The sequence below is a fragment of the Phyllobates terribilis genome, unplaced genomic scaffold (assembly GCF_046119375.1).
Source record: "Phyllobates terribilis strain yellow unplaced genomic scaffold, ASM4611937v1 Scaffold_580__1_contigs__length_1029797, whole genome shotgun sequence".
NCBI lineage: Eukaryota > Metazoa > Chordata > Amphibia > Anura > Dendrobatidae > Phyllobates > Phyllobates terribilis.
Genome location: NW_027363340.1, coordinates 182,393 through 191,674, shown reverse-complemented (window position 1 = coordinate 191,674; position 9,282 = coordinate 182,393).

Below are 9,282 nucleotides of genomic sequence, written 5' to 3'. Positions count from 1 at the left end.
ATAGTGAGTGCAGCTCTGAAGGTGGCTGGAGGATAAGACATGATTTAACAGCAGAATAGTGAGTGCAGCTCTGGAGTTGACTGGAGGATAAGATACGATGTAACAGCAGAATAGTGAGTGTAGCTCTGGAGGTGACTGGAGGATAAGACATGATGTAACAGTGGAATAGTGATTGCAGCTCTGGAGGTGACAGGAGGATAAGACACGATGTAACAGCAGAATAATGATTGCAGCTCTGGAGGTGGCTAGAGGATAAGACAACATATAACAGAGAATAGTGAGTGCATCTCTGGAGGTGAATGGAGGATAAGACCTGATGTAACAGCAGAAGAGTGACAGCAGCTCTGGAGGTGACTGGAGGATAAGACATGATGTAACAGCAGAATAGTGACTGCAGCTCTGGAGGTGAGTGGAGGATAAGACCGGATGTGACAGCAGAATAGTGACTGCAGCTCTGGAGGTGGCTGGAGGATAAGACACCATGTAACAGCAGAATAGTGACTGCAGCTCTGGAGGTGACTGGAGGATAAGACACGATGTAATGGCAGAATAGTGACTGCAGCTCTGGAGGTGACTGGAGGATAAGACATGATGTAATAGCAGAATAGTGAGTGCAGCTCTGGAGGTGGCTGGAGGATAAGACATGATGTAACAGCAGAATAGTGACTGCAGCTCTGGAGGTGAGTGGAGGATAAGACCTGATGTGACAGCAGAATAGTGACTGCAGCTCTGGAGGTGGCTGGAGGATAAGACACCATGTAACAGCAGAATAGTGACTGCAGCTCTGGAGGTGACTGGAGGATAAGACACGATGTAACGGCAGAATAGTGACTGCAGCTCTGGAGGTGACTGGAGGATAAGACATGATGTAATAGCAGAATAGTGAGTGCAGCTCTGGAGGTGGCTGGAGGATAAGACATGATGTAACAGCAGAACAGTGACTGCAGCTCTGGAGGTGACTGAAGGATAAGACATGAAGTAACAGCAGAATAGAGAGTGCAGCTCTTGACGTGACTGGAGGAATATAGATGATGTAACAGCAGAATAGTGACTGCAGCTCTGGAGGTGACTGGAGGATAAGACAGGATGTAACAGTAGAATAGTGATTGCAGCTCTGGAGGTGACAGGAGGATAAGACACGATGTAACAGCAGAATAATGATTGCCGCTCTGGAGGTGACTAGAGGATAAGACCTGATGTAACAGCAGAATAGTGACTGCAGCTCTGGAGGTGACTGGAAGATAAGACATGATGTAACAGCAGAATGGTGAATTCAGCTCTGGAGGTAACTGGAGGATAATACACGATGTAACAGTAGAATAGTGACTGTAGTTCTGGAGGTGGCTGGATGATAATAGATGATGTAACAGCAGAATAGTGACTGCAGCTCTAGAGGTGACTGGAAGATAAGACATGATGTAACAGAAGAATAGTGAGTGCAGCTCTGGAGGTGACTGGAGGATAATACACTATGTAACAGCAGAATAGTTAGTGTAGCTCTGGAGGTGACTGGAGGATAAGACATGATTTAACAGCAGAATGGTGACTTCAGCTCTGGAGGTGACAGGAGGATAAGACACGATGAAACAGCAGAATAGTGACTACAGCTCAGGAGGTGACTGGAGGATAAGACACGATGTAACAGCAGAATAGTGACTACAGCTCTGGAGGTGTCTGGAGGATAAGACACGATGAAACAGCAGAATAGTGACTGCAGCTCTGGCGGTGGCTGGAGGATAAGAAATTATGTAACAGCAGAAAAGAGACTACAGCTCTGGAGGTGGCTGGAGGATAAGACATGATGTAACAGCAGAATAGTGACTACAGCTCTGGAGGTGGCTGGAGGATAAGACATGATGTAACAGCAGAATAGTGAGTGCAGCTCTGGAGGTGGCTGGAGGATAAGACATGATTTAACAGCAGAATAGTGAGTGCAGCTCTGGAGTTGACTGGAGGATAAGATACGATGTAACAGCAGAATAGTGAGTGCAGCTCTGGAGGTGACTGGAGGATAAGATCTGATGTAACAACAGAATACTGACTGCAGCTCTGGAGGTAACTGGAAGATAAGACACGATTTAACAGTAGAATAGTGAGTGCAGCTCTGGAGGTGACAGTAGGATAAGACATGATTTAACAGCAGAATAGTGAGTGCATCTCTGGAGGTGAATGGAGGATAAGACCTGATGTAACAGCAGAATAGTGACCGCAGCTCTGGAGGTGACTGGAGGATAAGACATGATGTAGCAGCAGAATAGTGACTGCAGCTCTGGAGGTGAGTGGAGGATAAGACCTGATGTAACAGCAGAATAGTGACTGCAGCTCTAGAGGTGGCTGGAGGATAAGACACCATGTAACAGCAGAATAGTGACTGCAGCTCTGGAGGTGACTGGAGGATAGGACACGATGTAACAGCAGAATAGTGAGTGCAGCTCTGGAGGTGACTGGAGGATAAGACATGATGTAACAGCAGAATAGTGAGTGCAGCTCTGAAGGTGGCTGGAGGATAAGACATGATTTAAAAGCAGAAGAGTGAGTGCAGCTCTGGAGTTGACTGGAGGATAGGATACGATGTAACAGAAGAATAGTGAGTGCAGCTCTGGAGGTGACTGGAGGATAAGACATGATGTAACAGTGGAATAGTGATTGCAGCTCTGGAGGTGACAGGAGGATAAGACACGATGTAACAGCAGAATAATGATTGCAGCTCTGGAGGTGGCTGGAGGATAAGACACCATGTAACAGAGAATAGTGAGTGCATCTCTGGAGGTGAATGGAGGATAAGACCTGATGTAACAGCAGAATAGTGACAGCAGCTCTGGAGGTGACTGGAGGATAAGACATGATGTAACAGCAGAATAGTGACTGCAGCTCACGAGGTGAGTGGAGGATAAGACCTGATGTGACAGCAGAATAGTGACTGCAGCTCTGGAGGTGGCTGGAGGATAAGACACCATGTAACAGCAGAATAGTGACTGCAGCTCTGGAGGTGACTGGAGGATAAGACACGATTTAACGGCAGAATAGTGATTGCAGCTCTGGAGGTGACTGGAGGATAAGACATGATGTAATAGCCGAATAGTGAGTGCACCTCTGGAGGTGGCTGGAGGATAAGACATGAAGTAACAGCAGAATAGAGAGTGCAGCTCTTGAGGTGACTGGAGGAATATAGATGATGTACCAGCAGAATAGTGAGTGCAGCTCTGGAGGTGACTGGAGGATAAGACAGGATGTAACAGTAGAATAGTGATTGCAGCTCTGGAGGTGACAGGAGGATAAGACACGATGTAACAGCAGAATAATGATTGCCGCTCTGGAGGTGACTAGAGGATAAGACCTGATATAACAGCAGAATAGTGACTGCAGCTCTGGAGGTGACTGGAGGATAGGACACGATGTAACAGCAGAATAGTGAGTGCAGCTCTGGAGGTGACTGGAGGATAAGACATGATGTAACAGCAGAATAGTGACTGCAGCTCTGGAGATGAGTGGAGGATAAGACATGATGTAACAGCAGAATGGTGAATTCAGCTCTGGAGGTAACTGGAGGATAAGACACGATGTAACAGTAGAATAGAGAGTGCATCTCTGGAGGTGAATGGAGGATAAGACCTGATGTAACAGCAGAATAGTGACAGCAGCTCTGGAGGTGACTGGAGGAAAAGACATGATGTAACAGCAGAATAGTGAGTGCAGCTCTGGAGGTGAGTGGAGGATAAGACCTGATGTAACAGCAGAATAGTGACTGCAGCTCTGGAGGTGGCTGGAGGATAAGACACGATGTAACAGCAGAATAGTGACTGCAGCTCTGGAGGTGACTGGAGGATAAGACACGATGTAACGGCAGAATAGTGACTGCAGCTCTGGACGTGACTGGAGGATAAGACATGATGTAACAGCAGAATAGTGAGTGCAGCTCTGGAGGTGGCTGGAGGATAAGACATGATGTAACAGCAGAACAGTGACTGCAGCTCTGGAGGTGACTGAAGGATAAGACATGAAATAACAGCAGAATAGTGAGTGCAGCTCTGGAGTTGACTGGACGATAAGATACGATGTAACAGCAGAATAGAGAGTGCAGCTCTTGAGGTGATTGGAGGAATATAGATGATGTAACAGCAGAATAGTGACTGCAGCTCTGGAGGTGACTGGAGGATAAGACAGGATGTAACAGCAGAATAGTGACTGCAGCTCTGGAGGTGACTGGAGGATAAGACAGGATGTAACAGCAGAATGGTGAATTCAGCTCTGGAGGATAATACACGATGTAACAGTAGAATAGTGAGTGCAGCTCTGGAGGTGACTGGAGGATAAGACATGATGTAACAGCAGAATAGTGAGTGCAGCTCTGGAGGTGACTGGAGGATAAGACATGATGTAACAGCAGAATAGTGACAGGAGCTCTGGAGGTAACTGGAGTATAAGACACGATGTAACAGCAGAATAGTGAGTGCAGCTCTGGAGGTGACTGGAGGATAAGACACGATGTAACAGCAGAATAGTCAGTGCAGCTCTGGAGGTGACTGGTAGATAGGACATGAGGTAACAGCAGAATAGTGAGTGCAGCTCTGGAGGTGACTGGAGGATAAGACATGATGTAACAGCAAAATAGTGAGTGCAGTTCTTGAGGTGACTGGAGGATAAGACACAATGTAACAGCAGAAAAGTGAGTGCAGCTCTTGAGGTGACTGGAGGATAAGACATGAAGTAACAGCATAATAGTGAGTGCAGCTCTGGAGGTGACTGGAGGATAAGACATGATGTAACAGCAGAATAGTGACTGCAGCTCTGGAGATGAGTGGAGGATAAGACATGAAGTAACAGCATAATAGTGAGTGCAGCTCTGGAGGTGACTGGAGGACAAGACACGATGTAACAGCAGAATAGTGACTGCAGCTCATGAGGTGACTGGAGGATAAGACATGATGTAACAGTAGAATAGTCAGTGCATCTCTTGAGGTGACTGGAGGATAAGACCTGATGTAACAACAGAATAGTGACAGCAGCTCTGGAGGTGACTGGAGGATAAGACCTGATGTAACATCAGAATAGTGACTGCAGCTCTGGAGGTGAGTGGAGGATAAGACCTGATGTAACAGCAGAATAGTGACTGCAGCTCTGGAGGTGGCTGGAGGATAAGACACGATGTAACAGCAGAATAGTGACTGCAGCTCTGGATGTGACTGGAGGATAAGACACGATGTAACGGCAGAATAGTGACTGCAGCTCTGGAGGAGACTGGAGGATAAGACATGATGTAACAGCAGAATAGTGAGTGCAGCTCTGGAGGTGGCTGGAGGATAAGACATGATTTAACAGCAGAATAGTGAGTGCAGCTCTGGAGTTGACTGGAGGATAAGATACGATGTAACAGCAGAATAGTGAGTGCAGCTCTGGAGGTGACTGGAGGATAAGATCTGATGTAACAACAGAATACTGACTGCAGCTCTGGAGGTAACTGGAAGATAAGACATGACTTAACAGCAGAATGGTGAGTGCAGCTCTGTAGGTGACTGGAGGATAAGACATGATGTAACAGCAGAATGGTGAATTCAGCTCTGGAGGTAACTGGAGGATAAGACACGATTTAACAGTAGAATAGTGAGTGCAGCTCTGGAGGTGACAGTAGGATAAGACATGATGTAACAGCAGAATAGTGAGTGCATCTCTGGAGGTGAATGGAGGATAAGACCTGATGTAACAGCAGAATAGTGACTGCAGCTCTGGAGGTGAGTGGAGGATAAGACCTGATGTAACAGCAGAATAGTGACTGCAGCTCTAGAGGTGGCTGGAGGATAAGACACCATGTAACAGCAGAATAGTGACTGCAGCTCTGGAGGTGACTGGAGGATAGGACACGATGTAACAGCAGAATAGTGAGTGCAGCTCTGGAGGTGACTGGAGGATAAGACATGATGTAACAGCAGAATAGTGAGTGCAGCTCTGAAGGTGGCTGGAGGATAAGACATGATTTAAAAGCAGAAGAGTGAGTGCAGCTCTGGAGTTGACTGGAGGATAGGATACGATGTAACAGAAGAATAGTGAGTGCAGCTCTGGAGGTGACTGGAGGATAAGACATGATGTAACAGTGGAATAGTGATTGCAGCTCTGGAGGTGACAGGAGGATAAGACACGATGTAACAGCAGAATAATGATTGCAGCTCTGGAGGTGGCTGGAGGATAAGACACCATGTAACAGAGAATAGTGAGTGCATCTCTGGAGGTGAATGGAGGATAAGACCTGATGTAACAGCAGAATAGTGACAGCAGCTCTGGAGGTGACTGGAGGATAAGACATGTTGTAACAGCAGAATAGTGACTGCAGCTCACGAGGTGAGTGGAGGATAAGACCTGATGTGACAGCAGAATAGTGACTGCAGCTCTGGAGGTGGCTGGAGGATAAGACACCATGTAACAGCAGAATAGTGACTGCAGCTCTGGAGGTGACTGGAGGATAAGACACGATTTAACGGCAGAATAGTGACTGCAGCTCTGGAGGTGACTGGAGGATAAGACATGATGTAATAGCCGAATAGTGAGTGCACCTCTGGAGGTGGCTGGAGGATAAGACATGAAGTAACAGCAGAATAGAGAGTGCAGCTCTTGAGGTGACTGGAGGAATATAGATGATGTACCAGCAGAATAGTGAGTGCAGCTCTGGAGGTGACTGGAGGATAAGACAGGATGTAACAGTAGAATAGTGATTGCAGCTCTGGAGGTGACAGGAGGATAAGACACGATGTAACAGCAGAATAATGATTGCCGCTCTGGAGGTGACTAGAGGATAAGACCTGATGTAACAGCAGAATAGTGACTGCAGCTCTGGAGGTGACAGGAGGATAAGACATGATGTAACAACAGAATAGTGACTGCAGCTCTGGAGGTGGCTGGAGGATAATACACTATGTAACAGCAGAATAGTGTAGCTCTGAAGGTGACTGGAGGATAACACATGATGTAACAGCAGAATGGTGACTTCAGCTCTGGAGGTGACAGGAGGATAAGACCTGATGTAACAGCAGAATAGTGACTACAGCTCAGGAGGTGACTGGAGGATAAGACACGATGTAACAGCAGAAAAGAGACTACAGCTCTGGAGGTGGCTGGAGGATAAGACATGATGTAACAGCAGAATAGTGACTACAGCTCTGGACGTGACTGGAGGATAAGACATGATGTAACAGCAGAATAGTGAGTGCAGCTCTGGAGGTGGCTGGAGGATAAGACATGATGTAACAGCAGAACAGTGACTGCAGCTCTGGAGGTGACTGAAGGATAAGACATGAAATAACAGCAGAAGAGTGAGTGCAGCTCTGGAGTTGACTGGACGATAAGATACGATGTAACAGCAGAATAGAGAGTGCAGCTCTTGAGGTGATTGGAGGAATATAGATGATGTAACAGCAGAATAGTGACTGCAGCTCTGGAGGTGACTGGAGGATAAGACAGGATGTAACAGCAGAATAGTGACTGCAGCTCTGGAGGTGACTGGAGGATAAGACAGGATGTAACAGCAGAATGGTGAATTCAGCTCTGGAGGATAATACACGATGTAACAGTAGAATAGTGACTGTAGCTCTGGAGGTGGCTGGAGGATAATAGATGATGTAACAGCAGAATAGTAACTGTAGCTCTGGAGGTGACTGGAGGATAAGACATGATGTAACAGCAGAATAGTGAGTGCAGCTCTGGAGGTGACTGGAGGATAAGACATGATGTAACAGCAGAATAGTGACAGGAGCTCTGGAGGTAACTGGAGTATAAGACACGATGTAACAGCAGAATAGTGAGTGCAGCTCTGGAGGTGACTGGAGGATAAGACACGATGTAACAGCAGAATAGTCAGTGCAGCTCTGGAGGTGACTGGTAGATAGGACATGAGGTAACAGCAGAATAGTGAGTGCAGCTCTGGAGGTGACTGGAGGATAAGACATGATGTAACAGCAGAATAGTGACTGCAGCTCTGGAGATGAGTGGAGGATAAGACATGAAGTAACAGCATAATAGTGAGTGCAGCTCTGGAGGTGACTGGAGGACAAGACACGATGTAACAGCAGAATAGTGACTGCAGCTCATGAGGTGACTGGAGGATAAGACATGATGTAACAGCAGAATAGTGACAGCAGCTCTGGAGGTGATTGGAGGATAAGACCTGATGTAACATCAGAATAGTGACTGCAGCTCTGGAGGTGAGTGGAGGATAAGACCTGATGTAACAGCAGAATAGTGACTGCAGCTCTGGAGGTGGCTGGAGGATAAGACATGATGTAACAACAGAATAGTGACAGCAGCTCTGGAGGTGATTGGAGGATAAGACCTGATGTAACATCAGAATAGTGACTGCAGCTCTGGAGGTGAGTGGAGGATAAGACCTGATGTAACAGCAGAATAGTGACTGCAGCTCTGGAGGTGGCTGGAGGATAAGACATGATGTAACAGCAGAATAGTGACTGCAGCTCTGGATGTGACTGGAGGATAAGACACGATGTAACGGCAGAATAGTGACTGCAGCTCTGGAGGAGACTGGAGGATAAGACATGATGTAACAGCAGAATAGTGAGTGCAGCTCTGGAGGTGGCTGGAGGATAAGACATGATTTAACAGCAGAATAGTGAGTGCAGCTCTGGAGTTGACTGGAGGATAAGATACGATGTAACAGCAGAACAGTGAGTGCAGCTCTGGAGGTGACTGGAGGATAAGACATGATGTAACAGTGGAATAGTGATTGCAGCTCTGGAGGTGACAGGAGGATAAGACACGATGTAACAGCAGAATAATGATTGCAGCTCTGGAGGTGACTGGAGGATAAGATCTGATGTAACAACAGAATACTGACTGCAGCTCTGGAGGTAACTGGAAGATAAGACATGACTTAACAGCAGAATGGTGAGTGCAGCTCTGTAGGTGACTGGAGGATAAGACATGATGTAACAGCAGAATGGTGAATTCAGCTCTGGAGGTAACTGGAGGATAAGACACGATTTATCAGTAGAATAGTGAGTGCAGCTCTGGAGGTGACAGGAGGATAAGACATGATGTAACAGCAGAATAGTGAGTGCATCTCTGGAGGTGAATGGAGGATAAGACCTGATGTAACAGCAGAATAGTGACCGCAGCTCTGGAGGTGACTGGAGGATAAGACATGATGTAGCAGCAGAATAGTGACTGCAGCTCTGGAGGTGAGTGGAGGATAAGACCTGATGTAACAGCAGAATAGTGACTGCAGCTCTAGAGGTGGCTGGAGGATAAGACACCATGTAACAGCAGAATAGTGACTGCAGC